The sequence below is a fragment of the Mustelus asterias genome, chromosome 22 (genome assembly GCF_964213995.1).
Source record: "Mustelus asterias chromosome 22, sMusAst1.hap1.1, whole genome shotgun sequence".
In the NCBI taxonomy this organism is placed as follows: domain Eukaryota; kingdom Metazoa; phylum Chordata; class Chondrichthyes; order Carcharhiniformes; family Triakidae; genus Mustelus; species Mustelus asterias.
Window position 1 is genome coordinate 12,971,488 of NC_135822.1, and position 13,091 is coordinate 12,984,578.

A 13,091-nucleotide genomic window follows, 5' to 3' on the forward strand; every position below is an offset into this window, starting at 1 on the left:
GCAAATATGACCCAGCTCTCTGTGCCCCTGTGCTTTATTCGCTCTGATATTATTCTTTCATAAAAGATTTATGCACTCCTCCGGAGCTATTCTCTACCTCTCGTGCCCGAGGTAACAATATTTTAAAGGGGTAAAAAGAGGTGTTTTTTAAATCACATGACTCTCTCATCTAGCCTCCCTTGAAAGATTAAGACTGTGATACGTGTCCCTACGGATCGTTTGATTGATTACATCATCCTAAGGTCACTTCTACTTCTGGTAATTTTCTTTTTGCCCCGGGGCTCTGCATTCGCGCATTTTTATTGCACGCTTTGGAGACGTGCAGCTTCGTTGTTTTAGTCGTATGGATTAATGACTTGAGTGCAATGAAGTGAAACAGGGATTGCAATGGTGAGCTGCCTATACAGCCAAGACATGAGTCTTAAAGTGGCAACAGTAACCCATTTTCTCCCTCTCTGAATCTGAAGTATTAGCAACGGCTTAAAGATCGCTTTTAACACAAATGACACACGGTCTTGCCACACCTGTAAGGTTTATTATTTCTTATCCACATTGAAATATTAATATAATTTCAAATATAAACCGCTTTCGAAAGATAGAGAAATGCTTCTTCCAAATGCAACCGGAGAGGCAATATAACGGCAAGGGCTGCACAACTAATACATATTAATACATGTAATAGAATGCAATCTAATAGTGATATACCTTATTAACGTCGTCAAATAATTACATATAATACATAACGAGATCTCATAGCATTTATATTTATAAAATTGGTTTATTTCTAGGTTTCGATATTTGAAATCCCTAATAGTTAAGGTATGGAAATACAATTGCACAAATTAATGGATTGGAAGCAGTTGTGAAAAATAACTTGTCTTTAAGTGCATACCATCCTTGATCACCAAAGGCTGCTGTGCCTTTAAGAAAATGTTGGTCCTTTGTAAGCTTTCAAAAATAAATCTGTTTATATCATAATTGAAAATTATCATTTAAAAGATAAAAATACAAAAATATCGCTTCCAACACGTTACATATATATGCATATACACCAAATACATACACACATGTACACTCACATATACAATAGGCAATCATTGTTGTAACAGTTGCAACTTGGCCGCGGTCCCCAAACAAAAACAGAAGTAACACAGAAACATTGGAGGAGATGCAGCCTGGTTAATGTAAGCTGCTTGTAAACACCTACCAAAGGGGGCACTCAGGATCCGCCAAGTTCAAGATTTGATGCTGTTCCAACGGGCGGTCTCGTCCATATGAAAAAACATCCAACCCAACATCTGTCTCCAAAGCCTTCCCTCATAATGTACATACAGATCTTGAAAAGTGACTGGAGACAGACCCCTCTAAATATAAAACAAAAGTTTTAAAAAGTTTTATTTCCCAAAAGATCGACGCCAGATTGCAGTTATTTAAATATATTTTACACACCAAATTATTTGACGACAGATGCAGGTGGGGAGCGGGTGGCTGTAGTGCTTGACTCAATTGTTTCCCAGATAGTCAATCTCACTGCAAGGAATGGAAGCAGAGGTAATCGAAAGAAATTTAGCAAAGTTAAGGAAAGAGCGATAACGCCTCACTAATTAAAACACCCTATTGTCGTCCCTTTTTAAATCCGAAACATTTCAATTCCACAGGAGGAAACGTGCCTTTATTCAAACCAAAAAAGATAAAAGTTAAGGGGACCTTTTTTTTGGAATGAAATAGTAGTTGAGTGCGATTATCATTTATAATAATTCTGAAAGCGTCTTAGGATCTCTCTCTCGAACGTATTCAGGATTTCTAAGAAGGCCGAGAACTTAACAATCCTCCTGAGGTAATAAACAGCATGGGGAACACTTTCAAACACACCAAAGATTTCATCTCTCTCTAGTACATATGTGTGCTCGTCTAGTCTGCCTGTGTGTCGACGCCCACCTCTTTAGCTTTGTCGATTTCTCTCTGCTAATCTATTTATCATTTTATGTCAATTTAGATAGATGTATATATGTGTTTCCCTCTGTCTGCCCCCGCCCCCCCTTGTGTGTGTCTCTTTATCTATATTTTCTCCCCATTTCCCCATCTATAAATGTTATATATTTCCACTGAGTGTTTCCATATAGCGGAAAAACAATCAGTTCAATACTAGAAACGTCAAAGTAGAAGTCATGATGTAAATAAAGTCAGGTGTGGTCCAGGGCAAGGTGGCGTGGACCACAGTGATCAAGTTGATAAACTAAAATAAATGCAGAGCCACAATTCATTGAGATGCCTGGGGCACTTCTATCAAAGGCGGCGCCAAAACTCCACCGCTTGGGCTAGAGTCAGGCGCTACACAGTAGACTTGTGTCCTCGGAGAGGAAGGGTTCTGCTTTTATGTGGTTGCGCTTTCTTAAACATAATCACTTTGGTTACCGGTGTGAGCGACAGCCTTGTCCATTAGTTGAGAGTTGCAGGCGAGGTATCTCAGGAGTGAGCAGGTTTACAACACTCTGAGGGTGAGCGATGCAAAGTGAAAGGGTACTGGAAGGAGAATACTGGATCATACTTGAGAAATGAGTGCCTTTAGTTGCTGGCAGCAATCCATCGCTCTCTTTAAATACATATTCCTGAACCGAAATTGGGTGTTGTGTTGTGAAGCAATGTTATCACGTCCTCGCCCCTTCCTATCTTTTAATTTTATTCAGCCCTAAAACCCTCTGCGATATGCTATTTTCTAATTCTGACCTCCAAAGCATCTCCGATGTAATCGCTCCACAATTGGCAGACCAACTTTTAGCTGCCGGGGTCTTAAGAGTTGGGATTCCCTTTCTAAATCACTTTGCTATTCTCCCTCTCTGCCTATAGGACGCTCATTGAAATTCACCTTTCTATCCAAAGCTTTTGGCCAGCCGCCCTAAAATTTCCTCATGTTGCTCAATGCCAAATTTTGTTTGATGATACACTTGTGAAGCATCTGAGGACGTTTTCCTACGTTAAAGGTGCTATGCAAATGCAACATGTTTTCTTACATTTAGTCGGTTCATTACTTACTTATAGACGCCTAATTTACTGATATAAAGAAAGCAACGTCTATCAGCTCTACACCAATTTTAAAACAATAATAGAATTGTGTGTTGGAGATCATTCTGTAGCTCCATAACGCATACATTGCTTATCTCAACATTGTTTTGTTATTCCACGAAACAATCGATTATTTAGATGTTTCATTGTTTTGGAAATAACTGCCCACTCAATGGTGTATTGATTGCCTTCAATTGGACTCCAGTTTATCTGATGATCTGAGTAAAGGTACATCACCGGAGTTATATTGAATTTGAAACAAAATATATTAACAAATACTTTTGTAGTGATTTTTATCACCAGTGACTGCACTGCTGTTCTATGGAGGGCCGGAATATCTAATTCGTGGTAGCAAAAAAAAAGTTTAGAATATTATGTATATATTCGAGAAAAATTTGGGTCGGTTGTTGATTTGTCATTTATTTCCTTTCAAAAGTATTTTCTGGGCAGTTAAATGAATCTTTGGTATTCCAGCCTCGCGGAGGACATAGTTGAGTCAAGTGCAGATAAAGCCACTAGTATTAAAACGGACCAACTGAGTCTTAGTTTCGTGAAGTTTCCAGAGCTGCTGCATTCCAAAATGGATCTAGTTCATTGCAATGAGCTAGCAACTCTGGAACAACGCTGTACTCCGCCATCCTTTTTTAAAACTCGCATTTAAATGTATTTTTCAAGAAATAAACTGTGAAACAGAAAGTACGTTTTGTAACTAGCGAGTAGATGATCCATTGTAACCAATGAGATTGTTAATCCTGACATACTAACATATTTGAATTGAGTTTTATAATGAGTAACATTCGAGTGCAATGCAAAGTAAGGACTAATCTGAAAGTAAGCAATCGGTGTATCTAAACAACTACAGTGTTCCACGTATGTTTGTTCAAATTTACAGCATGTTATAATCCATCAGTAATGGGGAAATATATTTAGAGATTGTGTAATAGTCACCAGTGCATCCGTGTAACGGTTTGTATCGATTCATTCGTTTCTCCCTTTCATACACAATCTATGCTGTCTATGTTATAATTAATTAGTTTGCAAAAAGTATAACGGGATTTGCATAAAATGAAACTATGTGAACATATTAGTGTATGGAGTTGAGCAATTATTGCAGCTCTGGCGTCCGCTATCCCATCTCACTCAAAGATATATCTAATGATCACATTTTCCTTCAAATAAAGTTTGTCTCCTTGAAACAACAGATCCAAATATGCAGAATAGCTGTTGTGTTTTCTCATGCCCTCGTTGCTTCTATTCTAGCTTACGGCATGGATGTGGCTGTTATCTATGTGCTTGACCCCCTGGAGTGCGGCAGGCTGAGTCCAACCAGTTCTGGCTTTTTCTAGCCCCCAGCTGTATATCCTGATTGGGATTAGCGGTCAGACTTCTCATTTACCACAACCACAAAGGTCCTGAACCCAATTAATGGCTAATAATTACACTCTAAACTCCTCCACAGTCCCTCCCTGCATCATTAGTCGGCGCTCCGGATATGAGAAGGATCCACTATGATCAAGCTCTTGAGTGACTGGTCCCTTTACCGTCCTCTCATTATGCAAGAGTGAAAAAAAACAGTTGGTCTAAAAGATCGACAAGCTTTTACACTGAATTGTGTGCGAATATCTTCAATGTAACTATATGAGCAGACTTTTAATACAACGAAAGGATAAAAACGGGTACCAGCCATTCTTCATATGTAGAAATGTACTTGTTTATTATAAAATATAGTTAGTAGCTCAATTATATACAGTAGGGTGGTACTGTGCTCAAATATACTGTATAAATAGCTACAGATAGTTATAATGAATTGACACCTGAAAATATGCGTCGAAGACTTGAAAAACTTCACAAATCGAAGAAAGTTTTCAAAGTGTAAAGATCCTTCTTAATGGCTATTAAATATTGGATGTGTTGTACATTTTTGGAAAACAAATGTCGGCTTGACAGCTACCAGTTAATGAGGAAACGTGCATTGCCTACTAACTCGAGGATATTAGCTGTTAGCTATAGTAATCTGGTTTACCTGTAACGTTCTGCATTCTCCGAGAAACGTCAATGACCCCGAATTTCCTCGTGAACAGTTTCGGTAACCTTCAGAAATGTTCAATGTTACTAAAGGCATGGAAAAGGATAAAGGCAATTGAGAACTACTTTTAATTGAATTCACAACACTTGTGCAGTATTGTTGCGAACTCACTTCTGATGTTTTCATTCCTATGAGCAGTTCTACTTCTAGCACACATCTGAATTCAAATATTATTGGCCATCGAGAGTCCATGGTCAGCTGATTATCAATCACTGCATTAGTGGCCATTTGTTCCGTTTTAACACAACAGTCCAATCTTAGCCATCGACCTTTCATCTACTGATTGTCCCAATCATTTAGAAACCATGCATCTCCTGATAGTCCTGCCATTAGTTATCATCCATGGGCGGCAAGGTGGCAGAGTGGTTCGCATTGCTGCCTCACAGCGCCAGGGACCCAGGTTCATTTCCGGCCTCGGGTGATTGTGTGGAGTTTGCACGTTTCCTCCGGGTGCTCCGGTTTCCTCCCACAGTCCAAAGATAGACAATGCTAAGTTGCCCCTTCATATCAGGGGGATTAGTGGGTAAAATACTTGGGGTTACGGGAATAGGGTTTGGGTGGGATTGTTGTCGGTGTAGGCTCGATGGGCCGAATTGCCTCCTCCTGCACTGCAGGGGTTCTATGATTCTATGATAACCTCTGCATCCACTGACTACCTCTCCATTAGCAGTCACCTAGACACCCTTCATCTACGGAGCACACCACAATTATTGACTATCCAGAAACCCTGTCTACACGGACCATCTCACTATTATGGCCATCCAGATAACCTGCCTCGAATGACCATCACATCACAAATGACTACTCAGAAACCCTATTTCTCCTGACCATCTCACTATTAATGACCAACCATAAACCTTGTACCTACTAACCATTTCACCATTAATGCCCATCCAGAAACCTTATATCTACTGACCATCTCACCATTAATGACCATCCAGAAATCCCGTATCTACTGACCATATCACTATTAACGACCATTTGAAAACCCTATATCTACTGACGATATAGAGTCATAGAGAATCAATAATTATGCAAAAAAGCTTAATGTACGGATTAGATCACAATTGGTAACCATCCAGAAACCTTGACTCCACTAATCATCCCACCATTAATGGCCATCGAGACATCTTATATTTATTGACCACACAACCGTTAATAACTAAACAGAAAACCTGCATTCTACGTTATTAATGACCTTCGACAACACATGCAAGGTACTCGACATTCTACTAGTAGTGAACAAAGCCAAAACTCTACTTAGTAATATCCATCCATCTTTGCTGACCAGTTACAAAACTGCGTGTACTCGCTATTCAATCTGTGAGCATGTACGCGTTCTAAATATACTGACCGTCGCTACTTTGTTAGGATTGACACACCATGCCAGTGGTAGAACTTAAAGTAATTTCTTGAAAACGGTAGATGCAAGATGACCCTGAGGCCTGATGAAGTCTGGTTATAACCCTATCACATTTTACTTCTTAACTGCGTGCAGAAATTGCTGATACATCATTGAGAGCAGAAAGAAATATGTGTTTAAGAAATCAGAAAAGGAAGTAAAGTGAGGGGCAGCAAATTGTAATACATCACGTGCAGAAGTTCTAAACTCTGAAATACTGAGATCGATATTCCGGTGAATAGGACATTATCTTTTGTTGACGGGTTTAAACTTGATTTGTCAATTTTGCAGTTTGCATGAGTCCACAATTAGGAAATGCTTTGATTAAAAACCTCTTGTATTAGCAACTAATTTGTAACAAATTTTGAGTTGTAGGACTTGTGCTTGATTGGGTTCCTGTTGTTTGGCAACATTAAAACTAACATGCTTAGGACAACTACAAGTAAAAGAAGAAACTGTCTTGAAATATTTTGCAAAATGTATGTCAAATGCTAAAGAATAAAAAAGGGATCCTTTAGCTTAGGATAAAAAGGGTTGCGGCCTGAGTCAATTATCATGTCCCAGTTCTTCTCTCCCTATTGCAAGTGGGAGCAGAGTGGAAAAACGGCATTGATAGCTTAAGTGAATGAGCGAAATTGTGGCAGATGGAGTCAATGTGGAGAAGTGATTGGAGTATTTTCTCAATAGTGAGAAACTATTGAAACTATGCAATAGCAGAGAAATTTAAGTATCATATAAAGACATTTCTAAAAGCTGGTGGAGGACGAAAAGTAATTTAAAAGGCTCGTGGAATGTAAGCTTTTATATCAACGGGACTGGAGTACAAAGGGATAGAAGTTACACTGAAGTTGTACAAAGCTCTAGTTAGAGTACACCAGGAGGACTGATTTTAGTTCGGGCACTGCAACTCAGGAAGGATATATTGGCCTTAGAGATGGGTCAACCAGAATTATACTGGAACTCAAAAAAGTTATGAGAACCGATTGCATAGAGTAAGCTTTTATTCCTCGAGTATAGAAGATTAAGGGATGATCTATTTGAGGTATTTAACGTAGTTAAATGATTTGATAGAGCTAATGTACCATAGAACCATAGAACCATAGAAAATTACAGCTCAGAAACAGGCCTTTTGGCCCTTCTTGTCTGTGCCGAACCATTTTATGCCTAGTCCCATGTAGAAAAGCTATTTTTCATTTGGTAGGGAGTAGAGAACAAGGGTGAGTGACCTTAAAAATATAGTTAGGCCTTTCAAGGGTGATGTCAGGAAGCATCTTTTCACTTCAAGAAAATATGGAATTCTCTCCCACAGGTCAATTGAAATTTTCAAACTGAGATTAATAGATTTTTGTTAGATAAGGGATTTGGAATCAATGGGGGTAAATTAAGTTGAAATACAGACTGAGTGGTGGAACTGGCTCGAGGGACTGGATGGTCAATCCTGTTTCTGTTTCCTTGAGATTTAAAGTCATTTTACGAACGTTTTATGAACAAATACATGGTAGAGTGATCACAAATGCACTAAGAAGACACGAAGGAAAAATAAATAGGGAGGGGCGAATGGTGGAGATACAGTGTGGTTAAAAGATTTCACTGGTACTTACAATCTGAGTGGGGTGGGGTGGGGTGGGGGGTGGGGGGGGGGCGGTCTCTGTGGAACACTCATTGGTAACTTTTTTTTTACTATGTGAACAAAGTCCTATTTGACGTCCGCTTTGACCCTCAGATGACTATGGCATCACATTGGAAACTTCCAGATTATTTTTCTCCGCATTTTCTGGGGTATTGGAATGGAGTGGCAGGGGGCTTAGTGATGGAAACATGAGTGAAGACTGAGAAAGATGAGCAGGCTTTAGGCTGATCACAAATTGTCTGTAATTTCAGGCCAATTGATTGTGATTATTTTCAACGTGAGTTCATTTTGTTCTCGGATTTTAATCTCTGGTCCATGGCAAGCTCAATTATGTGTATTATTTCATCATTTCCAATGGACGTTCCACTCTTGGCTATTGAGTGCACATATACCTTATCGCCAACAGATGTATTTAGCAAATGTCATCTAGAAAATTTATTTTTGCGAATAATTTGGCTTTCACTTAAGTGAGGCAGTAAACAAATGCAGGCTAATGAATAAAATTGAAATATTGGGCCGAGAATGGGGAGACGAATCGTGTTTGACTGCTGATCGGGCAAAGCACGTATTTCCGGTGGACCCTAAGGACAAGTAGCTCAGCTCATCCTCTGCCCCCAAGGAACAGGCAGCGATTCCTACATCTCAACCGATTTATAATATAATAGACGTACATTATTTCCAAATGTACTTAATTCTGAAAATGTGTCTGTTCAAATGGAGCAGAAAAATATTCCCCGAAGATCTTTATCAGCAACTGTTTAACGCAATTTAATTACCAGTTGACACAATTAGGGATTGTGTAAGTGGAATTTCTAAATGTCAGACACGGTCTTCTAATTAATAATCCTAAACCGATTAGAATCTGTAATTCTAACCCTTATTACCAAACCATAATCTCAACCAGACAGTGATCCGTTATGTACAACATTTTTTTTACGCTGAACTGCGAAGTTTACTTCGAGATTTAGTGAATGTATGATTTGAAATCGAAGTGCGGTTACCCCTTAGGTTCAATTCTGGCCATTTGGTTGCTATAGGGGAGAATTGATTCCCAATTGGATTTCCATTGTGTGTGGATAAAATGGTAAAACGGGATGTGTCAGTCGGGGTCCTAGCAATGTTGCTAATGCACCTGCACAGGCCTATTTTTAAACACTATTTCTCCAGTTTTTATAACTTGCAACTGCTAAATGCATGTTTATAAATGTATTCACACGCGCACAATGCATATTTACTTAAATATTACCAGTGGCTTCTGTAGGTAACATGCCATGTTACTTAGGAAGATTTTTGCACAATTAAAATGCACCCGGGTTGAAACAATCGGCCCGAGTATTTTATACAAGATACGACACAGTCAGATGAGGTAGTCGTGTTGTATTCATTTCATATAACGATTTTACAGAGAGATACTTGGGTTCAAACTGAACATGTCCACCCGCACAGAGATTTTGTAATCTGTACCTTTTACGTACTTAATTGTCCATACGAAGGGTTAATCCACTCATACCTCACACTCAGGAATATTTCAGGAATATATATTAAATTCTACAGATCTGCATATGTCGTAACTGTTAATGTTACCGGACAAAACGCTGCAGCTTTCTTAATTTCAGATATAAACGATCAAGAATCATTACACTATTATAATTGATGAGCTGTAAATAAAATGAAAGTACCTGTGCGAACGTCTCATTGCGTGTTATGCGTAATAAGGATTACATTGTAAGAAATATTTCTATGGAGATTAGTTCCTTGCTTATATCCACGATTTAAAGTATTAACAATGGACACTGAGTGGGTTGGATGTAAGGATTATACTGAGACCATAGTTTTAAAAAATGCTTTCCCAAACACATTTTTGACCTGAATTCATCCAACTTTAATCATTATTATGATCACATTAATTAAACCATTTCCAACTACCTGTTTATTCCCGACCTCTATTTTATTTTTTTAAAGAAAAATCTTGTTACTGTGAATACATCCAACTATTTTCCACTGCAGTTTTACTCAACGAATTGGCATTTTGTAGTTGTCGCCCTTCGTGATATTCCTGGTAATTAAAATTTAAATTTATTGTACAAGAAAGTTGGATTAATGGGTGTTATCTTCTTTCAGTACTAACAATGAATCATTTGTGTATTCCTTCACTCAAATATGTTGCAGTGTAAAAACTAATTCGATTACATGTTATAGCCCAGAACACAGAGGCCCCTGTTCCTTCTGTGCACTGTTCCGATTGCTGGAGAGTAAGTTTAACGGTGTTTGCAACATACCTACAATTATAAATCGCAATCCCTCGTTTACGTAATAAAATAAAAAGTGCGCTAGATCTAACTTACAGCAAACCCTACAAATTCCTGAATAATATTTATGGTAACTGATAGTTAATGTATGAGAGATACTTTGTATGCGTACTACCAAGCTTGCCAAGTTTCTGAAAATAGGAATCTACTTCCTCGGAGGTATTTGTCCCGGACTTGTTTCGTCTGCGGTGATGTATTTCATGGGATTAATTTTAGCAACAAAGAAGACTTCGCTGACGCTTCACTATCACTGGATTTGCAGAAACCGTCCCGCACTGAGCACAAGTTGTGACACGATCCTATTTAAGAAAACTAAGATTTTATTACAACTTGCAGTTACACATTTATATCATGCTATTGGATTGAATTAGGCGATTGTGCCGTTCACTTGGAAATACCCCTTTCGCCATAGTTATGGTTTGTCTTTACTCCTTTGTAAAATTTCCTAATTTCTCCCCCCATGTTCCAGTGAAACTTTACTTAAGGGTTTACTCAAACATTGTCCATTGTGAAAAGGTCGTTTTTCTAAAGAATTAAGTACAGTGAAACATTTCTAATTTTACAGAGATCAGCATATAGTAAGAATATATCTCACCTAAAGAAGCACGGCGAATGTAATACAGAAATATGAAATGTCTCAAGGGCAGCTTTGAGAACTCCAGCCTCCAACCAACACCTCAACCATGTAACCACAGCCCACCTTGAGTATGCGTGTTATGCTATACGATCTACATTTGCTATGTCTAAATGCGAAACACTTGCCATAGAAGCTGTTACAACAGATGCAAATATACTCTAGCGATTCTCTGATACTGAGTTTGAAATCAACTGGTATAATTTATCTTACTATGAAGTGCGATGTCAGTAAGGAGGTGAACACTGCAATGTAGCAATCTTCCAAAAGACCCTTCGTCGGTTATATAGCCTAAAACGTGGCGCCTGCAATGTGGCTCTGCCTTGAAGTTCAAAGACATTTAGTCTGGCAGAGAGGTGGAAACAAGACATTAATAGATCTAAACCCCTCACACCCATAGCCCAGGAATCTATTAAAACCTCGTTAATAAGATGGAGAACATAGATTTTGTCAGTTTGCATTTTTAAAAACCAAGTGACTCTTTATTTTTGTTAACCATATCAATTAAACTACCCACATAACTATACGAGTTAAACCCTAAATTAATTCACTTTGCGTCGCAATTTTATTTTCATCTGTTTTTCTGTTGGTTAGCAATGGATTTTCAAATAACCATTTTCTTCTTTTACCTGCAGTACAAAATCAAAATACATTTCCACCATCTTTCTCGCTATGCTAAAGTTTGTCCTAATTAAGTAAATTGCTGTATAAAACACCACACATAAGAGACGGATGGAAACGTGAAGCACTTACTGTGTTCAGACTCAGCTTCTTCTCTCTCTCAATCACCACCACCCCCCCCCCCCCCTTCCCTCTCCTCCCCGGCTCTCCCCCCCCCCCCTTCTCTCTCCCTCTCAAACTACAGGGTCCATTCATTTTGAATGAAGAACTTGAAGAGAAACGGTCTGAGAAAACAGTGCATAATAACCCATTATTTTTCTTCCCTTAAAATTATGTACATGAAATGATATAATTAGTTTTGTGCTAGGTTTAAGGTAGGGACGAAGATGCTGAGGCTGCAGTTTAGAACAGAAAAATTGTCTGTTTAGATGTCCGGTTCTCACCGCCGATTAGCTCTAGTAACTGCCAGACCCATGTTTATTATCCCATAGCACTAACACCGGTTGTTGAATCACTGCTGTTATCCGGGACTATTCAATCAGCTAAAGCTATCGATAGCTTTAATTAATACTGTCATAACCGATGGGGGTTATTAGGGCGCATTATTGAGTTAAGATAGCATGCCAATCTTTTCCCCTGCCACTACCAGTTGTGCTAAAACTACATACTATAAATCATCCAAGTCTACAAACTATTAATATGTAATTTTTAACGCGAGTAACGTGTGCACTGAATTAAAATTACTAATTTGATAACTTTTTTGGTAAATTTCCACGGCAGATCCTCTGCAAATGAGTTTTGTTTTGAAAAATGGTCGTGTGATTTTTTGTAGGTAAACTGTCTTTACCGGGCAGATACTTCCCAAGGTTTAGAAGACGAATTCGTGCAAGTGAGAGAGGAATACTGTGTGAAATGGCGTTAGAGAAGCAGAGATAATTGGTCTGATGGAGTTGAGGACAGATCGCGGCCAAATGATGAATATATTCAAACTTTTCCCTGCGTGATGGTGTCAGATTGAAGGCTCTGTGCGCATGTGCGAAGGTGTCCAAACTGACAATGCCAGGGAGATAGCGTGTGCGATTCTCTGAAATCACGACCAACGCCGACAGACAACATGAGATCCAAGGCAAGGGCGAGAAAACTGGCCAAAAGTAGGTCCCTATTTTCTTCTCCTATCTCTCCGCACCTTTTTTTAGATCCTCTGTATAGCCTTCCAAAAAGACCCTCCATAAAAAACCAACAACTCCAAACGATCCGCTATACACCCATGGTCTTTGTGAAGAAGCGATCAGGAATGTATTTTCTCCTCCAGATGATGTCGAGGCAGTGGGGACGATTAGAATGAT

General features: G+C 38.9%; 1 long non-coding RNA gene across 1 annotated transcript; it reads right to left on the reverse strand.

Moving 5' to 3' along the window:
• Nucleotides 1–517: 517 nt before the first annotated feature.
• On the reverse strand, nt 518–11,905 carry LOC144509737 (uncharacterized). The gene is made up of 4 exons (XR_013500519.1): nt 11,878–11,905; nt 5,087–5,175; nt 1,450–1,530; nt 518–1,364 (listed from the first exon to the last, which is right to left on the reverse strand). It is a non-coding gene; the product is annotated as an uncharacterized LOC144509737 (long non-coding RNA).
• Nucleotides 11,906–13,091: the final 1,186 nt, after the last annotated feature.